This window comes from Camelus bactrianus, chromosome 8 (assembly GCF_048773025.1).
Source record: "Camelus bactrianus isolate YW-2024 breed Bactrian camel chromosome 8, ASM4877302v1, whole genome shotgun sequence".
Lineage (NCBI taxonomy): Eukaryota > Metazoa > Chordata > Mammalia > Artiodactyla > Camelidae > Camelus > Camelus bactrianus.
The window spans coordinates 65,937,474-65,961,347 of NC_133546.1; the positions used below are offsets into that span (position 1 = coordinate 65,937,474).

General features: G+C 38.5%; 1 long non-coding RNA gene across 5 annotated transcripts in view; it reads right to left on the minus strand.

Moving 5' to 3' along the window:
• LOC123613624 (uncharacterized) overlaps positions 1-22,204 on the minus strand; it is a 490,223-nt gene extending 468,019 nt beyond the window's left edge. For 3 of the 5 annotated variants that reach the window (XR_012508744.1, XR_006720998.2, XR_012508743.1), the window contains exons 1-2: positions 22,077-22,204; positions 9,258-9,591 (exon numbers count right to left, since the gene is read on the minus strand). This is a non-coding gene — a long non-coding RNA (uncharacterized LOC123613624). The remainder of the gene's footprint in view (positions 1-9,257; positions 9,592-22,076) is intronic. The other 2 variants (XR_012508745.1, XR_012508746.1) reach the window with 1 other exon arrangement.
• Positions 22,205-23,874: the final 1,670 nt, after the last annotated feature.

Sequence of the window (23,874 nt, forward strand, 5' to 3'; positions counted from 1 at the left end):
AACGACAGTAACTAAAGCAGATTACAAGGAAAAATATATTCATCTTTCAGAACTCCCTTCATCCACTCAAATGGAACGCGGTGGAACTTTCCTTCTACAAGAAAGCAGAACAGGTGTGAATCTCAGTCCACTGACTGAAGTATACAGAAACACCATCCTCCCGATCTTCCGGTACTCAGATGAATTGCCAAATCCAAGTTCTATGCCATCTGGGTAAATGCAACCTCGGTCATATGTGATCTGTCCCCCTGACTTCCGGGTTCTGATACTGAAAGTTCAAGGATGGTAGGCTAAGCCCAGGCAGGGCACAGAGTTCAGTGCTTTGTGGTCTTCAAATATTGGTCCTCAATCCACGTAAGTCATAGTCACGATGTCACGGACCTTGCTCCACAGCCCTATTTGCTACGCCATGCAGTGCAATGCTGTGAGGAACTTCAGCGGCCTTTTTCCTGCAGACCAGTCTGATGGAAGGCCCCACAGAGCCACTCTCCTCCACATTCCTGTCACCCTCTCCCAGCTGCGGAGCTGCCATTGCTCTGAGGCCCACAGACTGTTAGCTCCTCTCCTTCCCTCAGGCAGGAGGGGAATCTCTCTCCAGTTTATGGTTGGGAAACAAGTCCCTGAACTCCCCGCCATTCACAGCTACACTTCTCTGGGGCCCATTCCCTCACTTTTACTTCCTTCACAGCTTTTTCTGTTTTCAGGATTGAAGTCCAACTGTCTGAGAGTTCATAACCTCCAGGAGCCAGAAGTGTAATCAGAGAAGCAGATCAGGCATACACAACAAAGAATGATGGAGAGGGCTATGCACTGGACAGGGAGCCAACCTTGAAAATCATTAATATTAATTTTTTCAACTCTACTGGCCAAACAGCACACATATTTGGGCCGATGGTACAGCAGCCTTCTCGTGTGTAAGAATGGCTCCATTTTACAGAAAACAGAAATGTGATGTCTATTTCTTCTTTCCTCTTGGCTCTTCCTGAAACACTGAATACAGAACAGGCACTGTTTTCTTGAAGGCAGAGACTCTTGCCTGTCTTAGTCACTGCTGTCTCTCCAGCAGATGGAACAGTGCCTGGCACACTATAGACGCACCCAGTAAGTATCTGCTGAATGACTGACTGCAGGAAGAAATAAATGAATGCATAACGGAAACAAGTACAGTATTGTCTTAAAGTATTATGCAGCTCTGTTGTCCTTAGTCTGTACAAATCACACTACTGGTTAAATGTCACCTTGTACAGAAGAGTAAATGGCATAGGGATCAAATATAAGGGACGCTGACAAGTCTGTATATTTCCATGAGAGCCGAGACCTTTTCTTTGCACTGCCCACCATTCCACTGCCTGGACATGGTAGGAAAATTATAAATACCTGATGAAAATAAACAACAAGGTCCTACTGTAGAGCACAGAGAACTATATTCAATATCTTGTAGTAGCCAATAATGAAAACAAATACGAAAAGGAAGATATATATATATATATATATATATATATATATATATACACACATAACTGAATCATGATGCTGTACACAGAAATTAACGCAACATTATAAACCAACCATATTTCATTAACTAAATAAATAAATACCTGATGAATGTATTGGGTTAAAGCTAAAATTAGGTAAAAACATCTGACTGTGGCCTGCGCGGTGGCTAAAATAAAACAGAAGTTTGAATTATATGAAGTATTGTTATAGATTCTGGTGATTTCAAAGAAAGTCAAGAAACAATCTGAGAAACCTAAGTTCAGAAGCTGAAAACCTGATCTAAACTAATCTGTGCTGTGCATCTCACATTCTCTCAAAAGCTGCCTGACTTGATTCGCCTTTGGGAAAAATGATCATTGACTTGCTACCATCTATTTGCCTGTCTGCTTCCGGCAGTCTCTGGAGTTCACGGTTTTCTGCCACAGCTCCCTATTTGAGCTCTAAGGCCAGTCTATGAGAACCTGATCCACTGGAAAGAAGGTTAGTCATCTCTGATCTGCATGGCAGCTTCCACCCATGGGCCACTCCCCTTGGTGAAGCATTTAGCACTAAGCCAGGAGCGCACGAGCTCTGACGGAACACTCCACAGGAAGAAAGGATTTGCTACTGTAGTTGCTCGTTATTTGTAAACCTCTGTGATGCTTGTCCTGTTTGTGTTGCCCAGTTTGAGGAATACTTTGGAGGAAAAAAGACTATTTTGGAGTCCATGTGTCCTTAAGCATGGATATCTGGGAACCCTTGTTCATTCCTACTTTGTGGTGAGGATCCTCTCCACCTGTTTGGGTCCCCCGGTCTCTATTTCAATTAGGTGCACATTACAGGCTACTTTCTCATGGACCCACGAATCCAGGACTTGTCATCACCTGACTGCTGCTACTGAGGGGCCGTGCATAAGAGCTGCCACTTACAGAACAGTGTGGTAGAAAAGTCATGAGATGCAGGGTTAGGAGATCCGGGTTGGAGTTACAGTTCCACCATTGAGCCCTATGGATCTATGGAATCACTAACCTCTAAAACATATATCTTAGTGAAGATTTGTGAGAAAAGGTTGCAGGATGGTTGTGAGGTGCACATGTAAGACAAGTAGGAGGAATCATGTTGTAAGTAAATGACAATAAAAATTAGTTAGACATGGCTGTTGATGGTATTAAAACTATTACTAAGAATGGAGTGGGAAGCGAAAAGGAGGATGTGACTGGGGAATTAGCCGTGGTGGCAGCAGGAGAGAGAAGAGTGGGAACTCCGGGGTCTGTGATGAATGGCAGTGAGGTGTGGACGGATGTTGTAAGATCAGGGAACCAGAGCTGACTAACTGTGCATGAATAACCTGCTAGTCATTGCCCCATAAAGAAGACAATAAACAACCTGGCCTTCAGAAGGGAGGGGGGATGGAAAAATGAGGCACACACTATGAAACCTTAACAGTCTGTGTCATCCTTCTAACACAGCAGACTCCATGAAATCACTAGAGGTGGAGGAAGAAAGAAGTCTGAACATAATGTAAGGAAGATAAATAAGCCTGAGGAAAAAAATGAATTCAACTATGCTGGCTTTTCTTATAATTTATGGTTGATAACAGGGAACACTGTTCAATCCCTTCTAGTCAGCTCAGACTCAGAGAGACCTAGGCTGGGACAAAGACTGTCAGGAGCCCACATGAACTTCTGTCCCCTCACACTGCCCCCTACAACCCATCTCAGTACCCTCACTTTTCTGCTGGGTATACTGCAACTCAAAGTAGCTGGGAATAAAGCTACCTTGACACCTGGGTGTGCAGATGAGATGAACTTCTGTCGGTGACATCATTTAAATGGAGCTCAGATGGGAAGGTTCCTTTCATGCTGTTGTGCCATTCTTCCTTTCTCCAGCCAGCTACAATGGCATGATGCTGGACACCCGATCCTCCAGTAGGCATGTGCTATTTCTTATGTCAGTCATAGCTGAGTTTCCATCAGTCTATCTACCTTTGCTCAAACAGCATCCCCCAGAAGACAAGAGTTCAATGATGATAACCATAGTGCCAAAACCAAGGGAAACATGACCAGAGGAAGCCTTAATGACAATGTATATTCTGAAAAATAGAGCTCTTTCAAAGATTTACGCTGTAAAGCTAAGAGAAGATGGAATCTACAGGAGACAGATTACTCTACAAGAGAATTTTCTAGAATCTAGACATTAGACTAGGCATCACGCCTAACAAACATATTTGTAGACCTACAAAGCAATACTGCAGGAAAAAAAGAAATGGATCTTAAGTCTAAAAACATGGGAGACCTCACCCCTGACAGTTATCTACTATAGGGCACAGAAAAAAATATCTGAGAAAATGAACCAAATTCATCTTTCTTTTTTTCTTTGCTGTTGTATTGTATTGCTATTGCTGTTGGTGCTATTGTTTTTGTGATGGCATCCTCTAGAAAATACAAAGAAAATAGGCTCTATGATACAGAAAGTTATAAGAAGTGCAAAAGCTAAGCTATAAAAACCTCAAGATGAGCTAAAGATAAAGGAGAGAAATTTCAAAAAAATTAAAAGTAATCCACTGGAAAATTTAAACCACATCAGTAGCAGTAAACAGTAAAATAAATATTAAGTATTGGAAATAATGTGGAGGACAAATTTAAGAAGCAATGTAGTATGTAGAAGCTGAGGAAAAGACCATGAGAACTAATAAATGAACTCAATGGAGTTGCGGAATACAAGATTCATACACAGAAATCAGTTGCTTTTCTATACACTAATAATGAACTACAAGTAAGAAAGCAAGAAAACAATCCCTTTTAAAATTTTATCAAAAAAATAAAATACCTAGGAATAACCTTAACCAAGGAGGCGAAAGACCTATACTCTGAAAACTATAGACACTGATGAAGGAAACTGAAGATGGTACAAAGAAATGGAAAGATATCCTGATTTCTTGGATTGGAATTAATGTTGTTGAAATATCCATACTACCCCCCCAAAATTTACAAATTTAATGCAATTCTTATTAAAATATCCATGACATCTTTCACAGAACTAGAAAAAATAATCCTAAAATTTATATGAAACCACAAAACATCCTGAGTTGCCAAAACAATCTTGAGAAAAAAGACGAAAGTTGGAGGCATCGCATTCCAACTTCAGACTGTCCTACAAAACTACAGTAATCAAGACAGCATGGTACTGGCACAAAAACAGACACAGATCAATGGAACAGAATAGAGAGACCAGAAATAAACCCAAACACTTACGATCAACTAACTTATGAAAAAGCAGGCAAGAATATACAATGGCAAAAAGACAGTTTCTCTCTTCAATTAGTGGTCCTGGCAAAACTGGACAGTTACACATGAAAGAATGAAATCAGAACATTTCCTCACACCATATACAAAAATAAACTCAAAATGGATTAAAGACTTAAATGTAAGATTGGAAAACTTAAAACTCTTAGAAGAGAACATAGGCAGAACATGTTTTGACATAAACCATAGCAATATTTTTTTAGCTCTGCCTCCTAAGGCAAAGGAAACAAAAGCAAAAATAAACAAATGGGATCTAATTAAACTTAAAAGCTTTTGCACGGCAAAGGAAACCATCAACAAAACAAAAAGACAACCTATTGAGTGGGAAAAAATTTTGCAAGTCATTTGACCGATAAGTGGTTAATATTCAAAATATATAAACAGCTCATACAACTCAATTTCAAAAGTAACAATCTGATTTAAAAATGGGTGAAATAGACTTGAATAAACATTTTTCCAAAGAAGATATACAGATGGCCAACAGACACATGAAAAGATGCTCAACATCGCTAATCATCAGAGAAATGCAAATCAAAACCACAATGAGACATCACTTCAGCTCCGTCAAAATGGCTATCTAAAAAAGCCTAAAATAACAAATGTTGGCAAGGATATGGAGAAAAGGGACTCCTAGTGCAATGTTGGTGGGAATGTAAATTGGAACAACCACTATGGGAAACAGTATGGCGACTCCTCAAAAAGCTAAAAATAGAACTACTGTATGATCCAGCAATTCTACCACTGGTTTTATATCCAAAGAGAATGAAAACACTAATTTGAAAAGACACATGCAGGGGTAGGGTATAGCTCAGTGGTAGAGCTGCTGCTTAGCATATACAAGATCCTGGGTTCAATGCTCAGTGCCTCCATCAATAAATTAATTAATTAATTAACTAAACCTAATTACCTCCCCCCACAAAAAAGTGAAAAGACACATGCATCCCAGTGTTCACAGCATTATTCACTATAGCCAACAAATGAATGGACAAAGATGTGAGATAGATACACATACATACACACACACACACACACACACACACATACACACACACAAGAATATTACTCAGCCATAAACAAGAATGCAATTATGCCATTTGCAACAATGTGGACAGACCTACTGGTACTATGATTAGTGAAGTAAGTCAGACAGAGAAAGACAACAACTCAGTTATCACTTATGTGTGGAATCTAAACTAAACTAAACTAAACCAAATGTATATAACAAAACAGAAACCGACTCACAGATATAGAGAACAAACTAGTAATTACCACTGGGGAGAAGGAAAGAGATGGAGCATGATTCAGGTAGGGGATTAAGAGCTACAAACTAGTATGTATAAAATAAATAAGCATAAAGTATATATTGTAGAAGCAAAGTGAAATAAAGGAATTATTTCATAATAACTTTAAATGGAATATAATCTATAAAAATACTGAATCACTATATTATAAACCTGAAAATAATAAAATATTGTAAATCAACTATACTTTAATAAAAAAAAAGAGACCAATAATGATACATCATGTCTCCCCTTTTTTTCATTTTAGAAAAACAAGAGGATGTAAAAGAATCTAGGTAGAAAATATACATGTCACATACAAAAGCACAAAAATGAGACTGACCTTTTATTTCCCTCTAAAATATCAAAAGCTAAAAGATAATGGTAAAAATCTATAGATTTAAGGGGGGGGTAAAAAGATATAATCCAATAAAATATTTACCCACCTAAAATGTAGGGAAAGATATTCTGCTATATAAAATTCAAATCAATAAATAAAGAAGGAAATTAATGTATTAGAAAATAGGGACCCTAGACTTGATAAAGAAATCTAAGCTTTTGTTATTTGGAAAGGTCAGAAAAGAAACAAAATTCTAGAACAAGTAATAATTTAAAAGATGAAATACAAATGCACACACAAGAAATGAGAAATGCCTTATAAACACAGACAGAAAAACTACAAAAATTTGAGATGCCAATATGGAAAACCTGGTTGAATTGTGTAATTTTCTAGATAATTACCAAAATTAATTCAGAAAGGAAAAAATAGACTGATATCCATGAAAAACAATCAGTTATCAAAATGTACCCCTGAAATGGCCACTGGGACCAGACAGATCCATGAGTAAATTCAACAAAATCTTCAAGAAATAAATAATTTCCAAAAGTTTAAATTTTTTCAGAACGCATAAAAATATTTCAACTTCCGTGTCTTTATATATAACCAGCACAATTCTGGTAGTGAAACTGACATCAGTAGCTCAAAAAGAAACTGTGGCCTAATATGTTAGAAACATAGTTATACAACTCTAAGTAAACAATATAAAATCTATTTCAATAGAATATTTTTAATTTTTAAAATAATTAACCAAAGAAATATATGCCCGTGGTAGAAAAAATTTTAAATAAATAAACCTATATTGGCCCACCTAATAGAAAAAAGAAAAGAAAAAGAAAGAAAAAATGGCAAAATAGTTCAGACTTCCCAGTTAAGACAGTAAACAATGAGAGAATCTGCCTCGTCCAACACCTGATGAAAGGAACAAAAATACATGACATAGATTTTAGAAAGAGATGGCCAAGCAAATAAATAAAAGATGCTTATTTGGTTCAGGAAGTCCTTTAATCTTATCTGCATCTCTCAGAAGAGATGATAGGGAAAGTAGATGATTCAGCCAAGTCCTCAAAAGTGTACTAAGATTCCAAAAAATAGAGAGAAGCTGGGAAAACAGGTTGCTGGCAAGAAAGTCCAGGGAACATCTTTGCAAACATCTCCACCAAAGGAACTCATGGAGAAGAAAACTGCCAGGGAAAGCCACCCACCCTCTCGCAGCTGGAGAGGAAAAGAGAGAGGGCACGGAAGAGCTCCAGCAATAAACTACAGAAGTGAAGACAAACAAGCAGATAAATAAGAAAAAACAAAAACTGCAAGAGCCCAAAGTTGAGAGATTAAGAAGAAGGTGAAACCCTTCTGGGTCCCCAGTTAACATTAGAGCGGGGCTAAAACCCACAAGAAGTGTTATTTCTTCCTATTCTGACTGAGGAGGAGGGGGGAATACACAGAAGACTGTTGGGAGAAATGTGTGAGTGAAACAAGGAAAACGAAAAACTCAAAGGAACTCTCTACGGGCCGAATCAGGGCTCCACCCACAAACCAGAAACTGAAGAGCTTTGGAAGAGAAGGCATCCCCAGTGAGATGGAGCAGATTGTGAAATGAGAAATTTACCCAAATCAGAGAAGGAAAAACAGAAGTTTTCCACCTTCCTCACTCTCATGACCTGAGGCTAGAGAAAGACTAAGTGATGACCACACCCCGGCCAAAGAGTATAGCTCAGAGAAAGGCGACGTGGAGACTGACCTGGAGAATTCACACGGTGAAAGTGCACGAGACAGTAGGAGTGGATGTAGAGGAAGTCTGCGGAGACAGACTGAGAGGGCAACACCAGCATGGGAACATTACACATCTTCTGATAAATTAGAGCAAGAAAGAAGAGTTAAAAGTCGTATTAATGGGGTAGAGGATAGGCTTGAGATCATATTAATATCAAAAACAAGTTAGAAAGAAGCTGGCAGAGGGCAAAGCCAGTGTAAGGGGAGGATATTTTATGCTCCTGTACCTGTGATCAGAAAAAATGAATCAGAAGAAATATTCAGAAATATTAAAAAGTCCTTGAGAGGAAAAAGAAGCACAGATTAAAGGACAGACCTTCCCTACTAGGATAAAGACACAGAAAGATGAACGTTGTAAGATACTCTGGTGTTACCAAGATTCAAGAACAAAGAAAGATTTTTTTCTGCCATCCAGATACAGCACGCAAATCAACTAAAAGGAGAGAATCAGGCTGGTTGCAGATTTCTCCACAGCAACATACTAAGCCTCTGATACCCTGAAGGAAAAAAATTATAATATATCAAAATATATTACAGCCAGACATATTTCAGAATATGGGCAACAGGCAGACATTCTGAAACATGAAAGAACTTAGGAAATATAATACATGAGACCTTCCTAAACCCAACAAGAAATGAATGGGGAAGTCATAGTGAAACGACTAGTTCAATACTCAGTGCCATGAAATAACAGAGCAATGTCAAAAACAATTCTAAGGCTGAAGTTGCAAACTTCTAATGCCCACAAGAATGGGGTAGGACATATAAAAGTGATTGGATTCAGTAATTGGAGAGCACACACAATCAAAACAAGATAGCTACAGCCAATTTTGCCTTAAGGGAGTAAGAAACAGTCAACAGGATATTGTATTGCCAGATCTTTGGTATTTTTAAGAAAATCCAGAAATCCAAACTTTTGTCTTCATTCTCCCAACATTTAAATTTCTGCAACAAAATCAATTGTATTAACTATTACTGAGGAAAACAGATGTCTGTTAGGGTTGGTTTGTAAACTGGATCCCATACATGAAGAGATAGACCACTCTAGATTGGTAGGTGGCAGGTTTAATAAGCAAGGAAACTTACTTACGAGGCTTGTCTTGGGCGGCTGCAAGATGAGTAGATTTCCATTCCCGCCCACTGGAATCCTGAAAGTTTATATGGAGGCCCCTTAACTGGGGTCAGTCACACACTTGGTCCAGATGGTCTCAACAACACCTTACTCACTCAAGGCCCCTTCCTTCAAAAGGCTGCGAGCACCAGGACAGTAGGCCGAATATACATTCCAAGGACTGTAAGAGGGTAAGGACTCTCTGATCGCCTGGGTCCAACTTGAGGGTCAACCAACCAGAGGCCATATCCTCTCAATGACCTCCTCCAATAGTTAGCTGGACTGGCTAGTAAGTGACCAGTTTATCACCTGTGGAAAAGAAATAAAATAAGACCTAAGAACAGTGCACCCAGTCATTGTGATCTTGGAGACAGGCTGACAGCCTTCCCTGTGAAAGAATTCATGAAATAGTAGTACTTATGGACCTTCCTTGAATATACTACTTGATGATAGAAAGGGAACAATAAATAAAATAGAGAAACTGTTAAGACTGGTAATGGCCACTGAACCAATTTAAATATAAAACTAATAACTGACTATAGGAATTATACTTACCAAGTAACATAACGTAAATAATATAAATCTTGACAATTCAAAAGCAATATATAAAACAGGTGAAGGAAAGGAAGGTGGGGAGAAGTATAAGACATATAATGTATAAGTTTTAGAAAGATAACCCAACACTCTGATGTTTTTACAATCCTTTTTTCCTAACCTCTGACTGATTGTTTAGGAATTAGAGTATCTTTCAGTAAAGAACCTGTCATGGGCTGAATTGTGTTCCCTCACCCCAATATTCACATGTTGAAGTTAAGTCATAACCCCCAGTACCTTTGAATTTGACAGTATTTGGAGACAAGGACTTTAAAGAGGTAGTTAAGTTTAAAGACGCCATTAGGATGAGCACTAGTTCAATATGACTGGTGCCCTTACAAGAAGAGATTAGTACACAGAAATGAAAGAGAGGACAACCATGTGAGGACACAGGAAGAAAGTGGCCATCTACAAGCCAAGAACAGAGGCTTTAGAAAACATCAAACCTACTGACACCTTGATCTTGGACTTCCAGCCTCCAGAACTGTGAGAAAATAAATTTCTGTTGTGTAAGCCACCCAGCCTGTGGGATTTTGTTATGACAGCCATAGCAAACTAATACACACCATATTGTGATATTGAACAATCTATTTAGTTTCAATTTATTCTCTTTTCATAAATGTAAAAATATTTTTTTAATTTTAAATGGCTTATAACATATGATTACAGCTTTAAAAGTATTTTTGGCCACATATTCTTGTATTTATATGTATGTAAGAGATATCTGCAATGACATTCATTTACTGCTAGCAATGGTTGCTTCTGTATTAGGATATTAACTGTACTCTTGTTCAATTGATATAAGATATTTATGAGAATTTTTATTAAAAAATCTATAATGTCATTTTTCTAAAAATAATAATAATAAAACAAAAATATAATCTCCATTCAGGTGAGGAAACCTCATTGATAAACTCCAATACAGATCATTCTAAGTATATACACACAGACAGATACATACACACAAACACAGTCACATACTCAAATACACACACACACACAAACACAATTTTTTAGTGGGCTTATCCCATACTTACTACTTTTTCACCAAATTACATAAATATATAAACATATTCAGAAATACAGTTTTATAACATCTTTATATTGTCTGCCTAGTCTCAACTGGAGATACATGCTTTTATTTATTTAACCAATATCCTAGTTTTAAACATTAAGGTTGTTTGTAACTCTTTGCTTTCTTATATACTGATGCAATAAACAACCTTGTAGCTACATCTCTGTCTACATTATTGTTTAGGAGAAAGTTCAGCGGAATATTAAAAGAATAAAAAACCAGAAACAAAAAGGATTTATTTAGAAACATATTTATGACTTAATATAAAGAAATACTTTAATCAAATTTATCATATAATTAGATTTAAAGAATATGATTAAATATGATTATTTTATATGAGCCCAAAAACCACTGGCTTAACACTGATATCTAAACCCTTAGTAAACAAACAAACAAACAAACAAACAAAAACACTTCCTCAAAAAGTATCTATCTTAACTATTATAATTAACAAGTCAAAATAACCAATAAATAACTAATAAATAAAAACACAAAAAGTAATAACTTTTCTGTATGCCAGCAATGAATATATAAACAATCCAGGAGAAAAAAGATGCTCTTCACAATAGCAACAAAGTATGAAATAGCCAGGAAAATTTTAATAAGAATGTGTAAGAATAGAGAGAGAAAATATTAAAATTTTGCTTACACATTTAAAGATGAGTTGAATAATGAAAAAACATATACCACGATCCCAACTGGCAAAAGAAACATGTGAATCATCTATGGAGAAGCAACCTGAAATGCATAGAACCAGAAGCTAATCTGCAGAAAACTCTTCCAATCACCAGGCCTGTAACATTGCCCACAGAGGAACTGGTACTTTAGTGGGACTCAAACAGAAGTCCTCTCCTAACAGAAACACACTTGATGGCAAAGAGCAAATAACCACACAACTTTTTTTTCCCTTTTGTTGGCAACCATGAGAAACAGAACTTACCAGACACAAACCTATAACACAACTATAAGCAGGAAGCACACCTGCATACGAAATAGCCTGTTTTATGCATCTCAACTCTCAGTGATAAAATACAAATTTCATTCACCCATGTTAGAGGAAAGACTGAATTACCCTTTCTACAGAAAATGCCATTAGAAAATTGTTGTCATGTAAAGAGGCGATCAGATCTTTAGAAACTAAACATACCCTTATCATACAATCCAGCAATTGTGCTCCTTGGTATTTTTCCAAAAAAGTTGATAATTTATATCCACATGAAAACCTGCACACAGATATCTATAGCAGCTTTATTCGTAACTGCCAAATACTGGAAGCCACCAAGATGTCCTTCAGTAGGTGAATGGATAAATAAACTGTGGTAGTTCCAGACCATACTACTAGGCGCTAAAGGAAATGAGCTATCAAGTCAAGAAAAGACACGGAAGAACCTAAAATTCATATTAATAAGTGAAAGAGGTCAACCTGAGAAGGCTACACACTGTATTATTCCAATTGTATGATTTTCTGTAAAGACAAAACTATGGACACAGTGAAGTGATCAGTGGTTGCCAGGGGATGGGAGAAAGAGACGACTGGGCAGAGAACAGAGGCTTTGAAAAGGGCAGTGAAAAGAATCTGTATGATATTATAATTATGGATATGTTCTTACACTTTTGTCCAAACCAATCAAATGGACAACACCAAGAGTGAACCCTAAAGTAAATTATGGACTTCAGGTGATTATAATGTGTCAATGTAGGTTCATCCTTGGTAAAAAGCATACCACCCTGATGAGTGATGCTGATAACAGAGGAGGCTGTGAATGTGTGGGGGCAGGAGGTACATGAGAAATCTCTGTACCCTTCTCTCAATTTTTACTATAAACTTAAAACTGCTCTAAAAACTTAAGTCTTAAAAAAGGGGGGCAATCAGAGATTATGCAGCCAAAAAATAATAAAGGGGAAAAAAGCATTATAGAAATGTATCAGGCAGTTTATCAATACAAATATTGTTATTTTTCTGAATTTTATTATGTTTGTGGTAACTGTCAGCTCTTCCGATGTGGTTTCCTTTCCTCACTCTAAATGAGTAGTCAATTTTGTACTTTATATTTGTAATTTTGCATTAGTTCCTTAAAGAGGGCTCCAAACATTACAAGCAGTGAGTTTCACAAAACCTGTATCTGTCTTTCTTTGTTCAGGAGAGGCAGTTTTGGGCAAAAAAATGATCTTATTAAAACAATGCATAATATTATTGAGGACCACCATCAATTCACCAACATCTCTACATAAAAAGTGCTTAGAAGTAAAGAACTTCAGTAACCTAGGGTTACTTGAGATCCAGGTGTCAGCAGGGGCTTGTATCTGCATAGCCTAAGAGAGGTTGAATCCCAGGTTTGGCCTTTGCCCCCAAATAGTTCATGGATTCCTCTTCTAGCCACCTACTCAACATAGACAGATCACTAACCTCTGAACCACCTCCTTTCCTGACAGTGTTTGTGAAGATTTCTCTTAAGCACAGAACAACAGAGACATCAGGACACAACCCAGCTTGTGTACTGAGTTCCATGCATATTATCTACTCTTAATCATCTTGTCCTCTTATCTTTGTCCCTCTTTCCCCAAAACATAGCAGAGTAGCATAGCACGTTTCTTCCATTTGCTACCCCTGTGACTGCCTCTTTATCATTGCTCCCCCAGCTTCACAAACCTTTAGCAAAAGCCTGGAATGTCTGGGTTGGCTTTCTGTCATGGGAGTTGTATTTAGAGGAAATCAGAGGCAAAGCAAGCAAAGTAAGCCATAAACATTTGCCAGTACCCTGCAGTCTGAAGCAAATGTGAATGGATTCCTAGCCTTCACGCTTTTCCAGGTTCTTAGAGTCAGTCTTGGGACATAAGTACAAACTTGGGCAGATCTAACTCTAATTCCTGATACCGAAGCCAATAAGCTCAACTTGTGATACCCATTCCCTAATTCTACCTCCTGAAACGACCATCCAAGTGGTAAATGACATACTGCTGCACAATATATATTGTATATATAGATTTCCACAGAGAAGCATTTTGTTCTCAATTGTATTTCTTACCACTGTTCCTTTCAGCATTCAGGCAAGGATTTTGCCCAATTCATTATTCAAGGAGTAGGAATTTCAAGAAAGAAACATAGTTACACAGCAATAGAATTATGAAAAGTCTCTCACCTGTCATTTTCGTTTCTATTTTTGATTTTTTAATCCAGGCGTACAACCAACAACCAAGGCAAGAAGAATGTGATAAAGGATTCAGTATGTTCAAGAACCCCAAGCCCGGTAACTTCCTCAATGTATGCCACTATTTCCACAAACACTGGAAAATTAAAGGGATTTAAGATTTGAACTAATAATAGAAATGGCCAATGATAAATAAACTGATCAAGTTTTTAAAAATAAAGATAGCATTTGTTGAAAGGTTTTTGGCTTCAAGACATAACAGGAAGTCAGTCGAGAACTTTCTAATATAGATACTGTTATAATGCCAAACTAAATATCAGACATAAGAATGTTGCTTTGACTATGCACTGATACAGGAAAGCTGGTTGCAATTACTTTAATGTTTTCCAGGATTTTAAAAAAATCACCATTAGAGGGAAAAAAGTATTAGTGTATTTCTAAAATGTCAACATATAATATTTCCTAATTCTTCAATGTATCTCTAGCAAAATATTCTTGGGATTCTCTTATACCAGGCTATATAAATGTCTCAGCTATTCTTTTTTCCTTTGGTGTATTTTTAAAACTATTTTCTATTATTCGATTAAAAGCCATGTTATTATCTAAAAGACATACATGGACATCTTAAATTATTGTATCTACAATTTTGAAGAATGTTTATTGGTGAGGAAGCCAGTCAATTATACAGGTTCCAGGACATGAAGTTTCTATTTGGGGTTGTCGAGTCCACCCCTCTAATTCAAAGAGCCCCACCGCTCATCACCAGTTCAGAGCAGAGGACGATGAGCAGCAGTATGCCTGGCTAGATACCGCATCAGGAAGCTAGCGCAGTTCTGAAGGTAGCTCTATCCTTCAAACAACATTCAAATATTGATCGGGCACCTTGCTGAGAGTTGAAGCTAAAGATATATAAAGGGGATGTAGACGTGCAGTTAGTTGGACCTGGCTCTGCCCTTACAACCTTAGTCGCTGGGACAATTTGCTCAGCCCCTTAGGGTCCCAATTTACACTTCATAAAACGCAGTTAACAGTATCTAGGGGAGAATGTTGTTGTCACAGTGAAATGAATGATGTAAGCATTGGCCAAAGAAACCCTCACAAATGGCTTCATTTATATAAAAACTTTCCTCAGCTGTGACCCTAATAAGAATCAGACTCAGCCTCACTTTTAGGGTGTCTCCAAGAATCCTCCAGAACAACACCCTGAGTAGGACCCAGACTAAAATTGACTTCAGAAGCTGAGAAGAGAAAATGACCACAGAGAAGCACAGAGAAAAGCAAAAGGTGGTCGGGGAAGAGGGAGAGGGGAGAGGCCAAACATTTTCTTTTGTTCCTTCCAATGCAATTTCACAGCAGAATACACCTCCAAATATAGAACGTTATTATGATCTGAAAAATCTGGAAGGGGAATTTGTAGCCACCCTCTGAAGTCTATTCACATCCTGTGGTAAAGTGTATCTATCTGTATGGAAATTACCGCAACTTTTTTGAATGTGCTCAGATTTCTCCTTGGAGTAAATGCTTATTAATACATAAAAACCTGTTGAAAGCTCGTGAATATCCACATATAGCTTGCATAGACTTTGTACACCATCCACAGCATATATTAAATTCAAGCTGGCTTTCCCCCAGCAACTTACCACAAATATGGCAAACCAACAACTAGCTTGTTCTCGAGAAACAGAAGTTTCAACATTAGCACAAAGCCAACGACACTAAAAGAAGTGTTACAAGATCAGAGAGAAATGATTTGAGAATTCCATCGTTTTGTTTTATCTGGGCCACCATGATCTTCCCTTATTTGGATAACAAGAGTTGTCACTAAGTGCCCTACTTCCCTCTAATGCCGCAGCACAGATGACAAAGATTACTGCAAAGACCAAAACCGAGAGACCACCTATTGGGACACGGAAAGCCCTGAAGTAGTCCTTTTGCCTTTGAATCTCTTGAGACTACATGTAAGTGTATGTGGATACAAATACCTGATGTTGTAAGAGGGTTTCCAAAGCTCCTCTGAAACTTTCTAAGGTCTGTGATTCAAAAGAGGGTTAAAAACTGTGACTTTTTATGGATCCTGAGGTTTTAGCTCTTCCTTTTTTGATTCTTGATTACCATAACCAATTTGATGCAGCTTTTTAATTTTGTTTTACTAGTTGTCCTATAAGGCTATTATCTTTTCAGAACTAGATTTTTCAAATTGTAAAACAAGAATTTAAAATATCACATAATTCAGAATAACACAGAAAGTATTTATTGCCTACAAAGGAAATCAATGTACTTTTTCCTGGAATACCTTGAGAAGTTATTTGAGCTTGCAGCAGTTCATGTGTCTTGTTCATAGCACCAAAAGCCCTCAAACTTTTATTAAAGGAGCAAAAGCTTACCCGTGTGATAGCACGAATTTTATAACTAAAAATCATCCAGAAATGTGGTACTATTTCTAGCCAAATCTGATTAGAAAGCAGAGGACAGACCTGAAGCAATGGTGAAAATAGCTCCAATTTGCCTGGAGGGGGAATCTTCGGGCCAGAAAGTCAGAAAGCATCCTAAGTAGGCATTACAATTTTCATCTTTGGTAAACTGACGCCCCTATAATTTAAATGAATTTCCCCCAAATCACGATTACTTGCTTGTGACAAAATTATTGTAACTATAACTCAATTTCCTTTCTTCTAGCTCAGTAATTGTAATTTAAAATATTAAAATAAAATATAGCCAAATATAGTGCATCATTTATTAATGACAAAGGCTAATAACTGTTAAATTCACTTCTAATCAAGCTTGCCAAAATCTATTTCCTGAAATTACACTCGTAAGTACATACTCTATTCCAAACCACCCAACTCAGAAAACGTAATATCTGAACACCCATCTTAAGTTTTTCTAAACCAAGAAATTTAAGCCTACCAGCTACTGAGTCTATTCTTGTGACCTACTGCATGGATTTTCTTTGGCAGCCCAATAAAAACCTCACATGTTGAAATAATTTATTTCTGAACCTAATATGCCTCCACAAATTCTTCCCTTTGATTAATTTTTTTTCTCTTTATCATCTCATAGACATTCTAGCAGAATAGGAAAATGGCTCATTTAGCCAATTATGAGAATAAATCAAATGATGGAATTTGAGAAGGAGGGGTGGGGGAGATGGAGAATGAATTTTTGTAAATTTCTTAGACATAATACATGAAGTAATTTAAAGATAGCTTCTTGGAGATTTTACTTATAATCTAGTTATAATCTATTTAAGAATATGTTAGGTTCTGAAAAGCTGTTCCTCAATCTATTTGCTTAAACTTTCAAAGTAACCCCCCACAGGAATCCCCGATGCCACTGGGTGGTGGGTGCTGGCAGAGTTGAGGTCCTTTTTGCTGGGCTCTGCAGGGTTTTTCATATGTATAAACTTTGCAGGTTACACATTTGTAAGAGAGAAGCTTTTTTCTGAGTGCAAACAAGGGACAGAGTACAGAGGCTGCTTGGGTTGAAATTACGTGAGTTACCCAGGAGCAGACACAGGCATGGCTCTCCCTCTGTCCTTGACTTCCAGAGGTACTTTTCTACCTTGGGATAAGCTGGCAATGCCTTGCACAGGAGCTGCTGATTTATCTTATCTTCATGGTAGCCACTCTAGAAAAAGAAGCGAAAAGAAATCTTCTGCAAACTGTCCCCCATTTCTCTATCTCTCAACACTACCAGCAGTCAGGTAGGAAGTGACTAGCAACAGAGGCATTGATGAGACCCAGATCTGAGCATTCCATCTCTCCCAGGGCACCAACAGAAGAACTGGGTACTTAGCACCAAGTGATTAAGTATTGAATGGAATCAACTGACAGTTCTGAAAAGGGATGAAGTGGGTCATAAATATTCGATGATGTTAATGGAAAACTCACAGAAAGAGAAGCAAACAGTGTTGCAGTATGCACTGGTAGACACATGTGCCTCTGGAGGCATTTTCCACTTAGTTTTGCCTCTTAGTACCTTGGGTGCTAGGCATCAGGTCATTTTTTTTTCTGATTACCATCAGTAGAAGGTCTGTGTCACTGTTTACATTTCTAGCATCCACAAGCTTGCCTTTACCTTTTTATGAGGAACCAAGAAGACATTTTTTCTACGTCCCCAACCCAGGATATATCTATGGAGATTTTAAAATCCGTGTTTACAAAGGTACATAGTCTGCATAGGATATCACCTAAGCAACTATCATGTAATCTGATCCTGGAAAAGAACAGATAATGACTATTTACTCTGCCACATCCCACTTGCATTTTTGAAAGTCCGAATGGAAAGCTCTATTAAAAACAGCACTGAACCCCAGTAGGTAGCTTGGTGGTGGTGATGACTTACTGTGTTGCTCAAATTTAAGGAGAACTTAAAAGTATTTTAACACATTTCCTTTACGCAAGAGAACTTTAAGCTTTATAAAGTCTGCAGCAATTATTTTCTATCATTCATCTAATTGTACACATAAGAAATATTATGCTGACACAGGGTTTACTGTTCCTTGCAAATCTAAAAACCCAGGATCTATTCCATCAAGCACATTCAAAGGGCAAAGCCAGGAGAATATAATACATGGGAGGCCTGTTCAGACATCCAAGTTTTGGGTAATATTGACAAGACTCATAAATTTGGAGGGGAAATCCAGAATATTCCCTGAAAACTAAATAAGTTATTTCCAAAGACCTCTTTGGAAATGACTGAAAACAATATTAGTACAAACTACGATCTAATATCAAGAATTAATCAACCAAAAGAAAATAAGAAATTCAGCCAAAATAAGCAAACTAACCTAGTCTGAAATTCAGACAACCCCATTTAAGAAGAAAATAAAGAAAACAGACCTAAATTCAGGTCCAATCTCTTTATCCAACTTCCATTTTTTATTTACACATTGAAAGCTCTTCAACTGTAAAACAGTAAAAGCCCAGCAAAAAGATGAAATTGCCATAAGAATGCTGGGAGGAACAGTCAGCAAGGGGCCTTTTGTACCAGTCATGGGCAATCTGGAGTTCTAGAAAACAGACAAGTTCTGACCAAAGCTCAGCCTCTGAATCCCTTTGGTGCCTTGCTGACACTTCTTGAGGAACAAATCCAATTGTGTTGCATGGGGTTTTGCCAGATGAACAACAGCTCCACACTAAGATCACATATGCTGTGCTTCAGGCGCCAAGTGTCCTGGAGTTTTTATTAAGTACTTCAAATAGCCCAGAAATAACTCTCAGTTGCCACAGTCTCTAACAGCACTGTGCTCTTTCTAAGTTACAATGCCCTGGGACATTTCCAACTTCTCTGGAGAAAGTTCTAAAGGGTAGAAATAAAGGTAACTCAATGGATAGCTGATGCTTCAGCTAAGGAATTTCAAGGTGAGAATGAAAGTGTCTACATGGAAAATATTGGCAGTTCCATTGTTGAGTTTATTTTGAGTGATTTTGAGACAAAAGGGAAGGGAGCAGAATACAACCATTAAAAGAACGACACAGCCACTGAGGATACAACATCAATTAGTTAGAACCCACTAGACCCAAGATGACAGAAGATTTGACTCCCACTAGACCTTGAGCCTCGTATGTTCACTGTAATACATAAGCTGTTAAATGACACACCCACGGGTGCCATGACAGTTCCCAGGCTGGCCATACAAGGCAAAAAAGTGGGCAGGGGCCCAATTCCTGGAAATCCCCACCCCTTCCCCAAAATAGTTGGAATAATGCTCTCACTTGTTAGCATATGAAATTACCCAGCTCATAAAAACTCACCACCCTCACATCCCCAGGCCGCTCTCCCTTTTGAGAGGGACTGTAGTCTGTCTATGAAATGTGTATCTCTCTGAATAAACTTGCTTTCACTTTACTATGGCTCGTTTTTTAATTCTTTTCTGAGCAAGACAAGAACATATTCTCCCGTAACAATTTCAGAGCAAAGCAAACAATTCATTGCCAAAATAATTACACCATTACCTTCTTTCCCCATGAGGAGATACCGAAGCCATGAAAACCTGGGCAAATGCCCTTTTTTTCCAGGACCCAGTCATCCATACTTCTTACATGGTGGGCAGTAGCTATCTTCCAAAGCCTGTCTGCCCTGGCTCCCAGCATATCACAAGCCATGCTATGGGAGCTCCAGAAAGAACATACTTGGAGAAGAGCCTCGTGTGCCCATGGACAGTTTTAAAAGCGAGTTCCTCACCACCCAGCTCTAGTCAGAAAATTCACTGTTACATATGACAGTGAGAATTTTCAAATATGTGAACATCCACCGTTAGAAAAGCTGTCATATCTGCTGCCCCTTGCTCCATATCACTCTTTAGCTCCTTATTCTGCTTTATATTCCTATGGCACTTTTTAATCACTGAATGTATAAGATGCCTTTTGTATCTATTTATTGGCACAGCAAAGGCTTGCTTTATCCACACTGCATTCAAATAAATTGAGTTCACTGAACTCAATGTGAATAAAACACATCCAGAAACTAGATTATGCAAGATACATATTAGTTACTCAATATATTGCCTTTGAATAAATGAATATAATAAATTCATATTCTCATTCCTATTTTATAAGAAGATGAAAAAAAAATTAAACCCTGAGGCTCAGAGAGGTGAAGTAACCTACTCAAGGACACACACACACCACATGCTTTTCCCCAACTGTGCCAACTTTAGCTACTGGTAGAAAAACCTATTAAGGTTATATTCTGGGAGAATGCATAGTTTAGATAGCTAATATTCACCACATATTTTATATTCATTGAGCACTTCCTCAACAAGAATGATTTGCAGGAAAATTCTAGAACTGATTTTTAAACCTTTATTTTGTGTGCTCCCTGAAGTAAACGCAGGTTAAATACCAACAGGTTATGACAGGCTCACCATTTGTTTGGGGATGATGGATGGATGGTGATGACAATGACAAGGATGACAGCAAACACTTGGACAGCACTGACTATGGACTCAACACTGTTCTAGGAATACACACTTGTCACAAACTCATCCACACAGAAACCCTACAAGGAATACACTATCACCTTTACTTTACTTATAAGGAAACTAAGGCACAGAGAAGTTAAGTAACTTGCTAAAGGTCATACAGCAGATAGTATGTAGTTGAGCCCAGATTCAAACCCAGGCAGGCTAGCTTGAAAGTCTGTGCTTAAACATTGTACTCTGCTGCCTTGGAAAAAAACAGAAGGCAAAGTGTATCATTATTCAGCCAGTCTTGGTCTCATAGGTAACATAAGAAATGTAAGTTGAATCAAAGCAATTAGCAAGCCTTATATTTTGTATGTCAAGGACTACTGATTGATGAAACAGTATCACCCCAGAGGAAGATTCCTCGACACATACCAACAGGTCCCTTTCTGTTTTAATACTTACATCACTTGAATGAATACACAGAAGACTCACTCATTCAGTTTGCTAATGACAATTGAGGGTCTCTGCAAATGCGTGGGATGAAATAACTTTAAAGTCATTTATGGCGCACACCCATTGGAAGGAGAGTGACAGGGAATTCTGAGAGCAACACAGCCCTTCTCAAATTCTCTACCAGCCTCACTCCTATTCTCCTCTTTCCTCCTTGAGCCCGGCTTCCTTTCCTTTACTTCAGGCTACAGCCTGCATCACGGCTTATTGACAAATTGCCACTTGCAATGGGTTTGCTGTAATTCAGGGTTACCGATGGTGTAATGATGATGGTGAACTTTGTGCCCCCTGCTGCCTTCTGAATACGGAACAGTCCCCTTATTACCTAGGTGGATAAAAATGAAACAATTGGGGCAAAATATCTTTCTAATTCCCCACTTTCTCATGAGACTTTTGAAAATCACTCTATTATAGTTACTTGGTAAGCAGCATACTGTTCCTATGTCATCCTCTGAACGCATTAACATTCAATGCTTGGTCAATATAAATGCATGAAGTTGCAATGAGCACGTATGAATTCTTGGTAGTTCCCATTTAAAAACAAAAGATGACTCACCAGGCTTTCCTGTTCCTGTAAACACTGCTCGGGGCAAAACACTTGAGCCTTGTGTGTTTTCATTGTCTCTGACTTCCAGATGTTCCTACCTGACAGGAGCATCCGGCTGAGACTCAGGCCAGCATCCGGAAGCCGAGTTTACACTTCCGGTGAGCCGGTGGCCGCCCCCTTGGCTTCCGGCCGCCGGGGCACGAGCCCTCTGCTAGGGCTGGGCCTGCTCCGCCCACCTTCAGGGCTTCCGCATCCACAAAGGGAGCTGGAGGGCGCATGAAGTAGCAAGTAAACGAAGGAGAGGCACCAGTTAATGAGTTCGGAAATTCTGCCCTTTCCCTAAAAGAGGTCAGCATATATAATAGTACTTTCTCTCCCTACATCTACTCAGCCCGCCTGACCCAGGTCCTGCAACGTTAGGAAAATCACACCCGCGAGTCCCCACGTGAGCCGCAGAGAAATTTGCTAGAATTGGTTTTTCACTAGGTTTGACACTGACTTGAGGGAGTGGAGCTACTAAGATACCTTTAACAAACAATATCACTTAATGAATGCTTCTTCGTGCCTAAAGGAGTTCGTTTTGTTACAGCGCCTGGGAACACCGCCCTTGAGCTCATTTCTACAGAAAAAAAAATGAAGAAGGAGGAGGAGGCCACTGGAAAATGCTTCCTCCTGGACAGACACGCTGATGAAAAGTTGTTTGGTGCACGTCCAGATTTCTGTCTCCTGCCGAATTTTTAATCTTGTTTCTTTTGGGTTTGACCTTTGATAGATGCACAGGACTCATTCTCTTCCGAAACTGTAGATTTTGCTTGCGAGGGGCTGACGCTGCACCTGGAAAAACTTGCTGGAGAAACAGCGGTATTGTTTTATGAACTCCCTAAGCACAGTTTCTATTCTGTACAGCTTGCTTGAGAAATTGTGCTAATAATCAAACACGTTTTCAGTGAGCAATTACAGTTCACAGCCTTTTCCTTGCTTTGCTGAAAAGGTATTACCTCAAATGGATGCCAAATAGCAATGGTGTGCATTCAAATAGGAAAGGAAAGCTACATGTTTTAGAACTATCTCAATCACTCTTGTAATTTGCAACGCCAAAGAGGGAGTAAATGTCCTCATGTAAAATTCAAAAGAAATACCGGGACAATATCCCCCATGGCAACAGCTGTTTTAGAAGTTCCAGCATGATTAACAAGCGTCAGTTTCATCTTTTCCTTTGTTTAAAATCAGACCACAGCATACTCAATCTGCAGGTCAAAAGAGTGCCAAGACTGTCACTGAAGAAAAATGTGATTAGATTTGTTTTCTTTTTCTGATGAGTTCAATTATCTGCCATATTATTTATCTGCTAACCCTGATGAAATGATGAAGCTGACTGTTTTGGAGATTCAGAAAATATTAGTAATATCAAAATGCTCTATCTTCATTAATATTGACATCGATTAATTGACCAGAATAAATGTCAATGTAGTGATAGCTGCTAGAACGTACGTACTGTCAGTACTCAATGCCATGGAGACATTTGACCTCTGAGTCAATGGGCAGATTTCACAGCTCGAGTTCCCAGGCAGCACCCTCTGAGATTGGAGGGTTTCTTTGGGATCAAGGCCCTTGGGAGGGAGGAGTGAGCAGGAGAAAAACTGAGCTGCACTGCAATCCCAGCACCCCCAGCACCCTGAACTGACCCCCCAGGAGCTCCAGAGCCATAAGGCCCTGCAGAGATGCTTGGGCCTTCACACCCCATGCTGCTCAGCGATGGGATGGCAGCTGCTCAGGGCAGGAGTTTGACATAGCCCCCAAAGAGGCT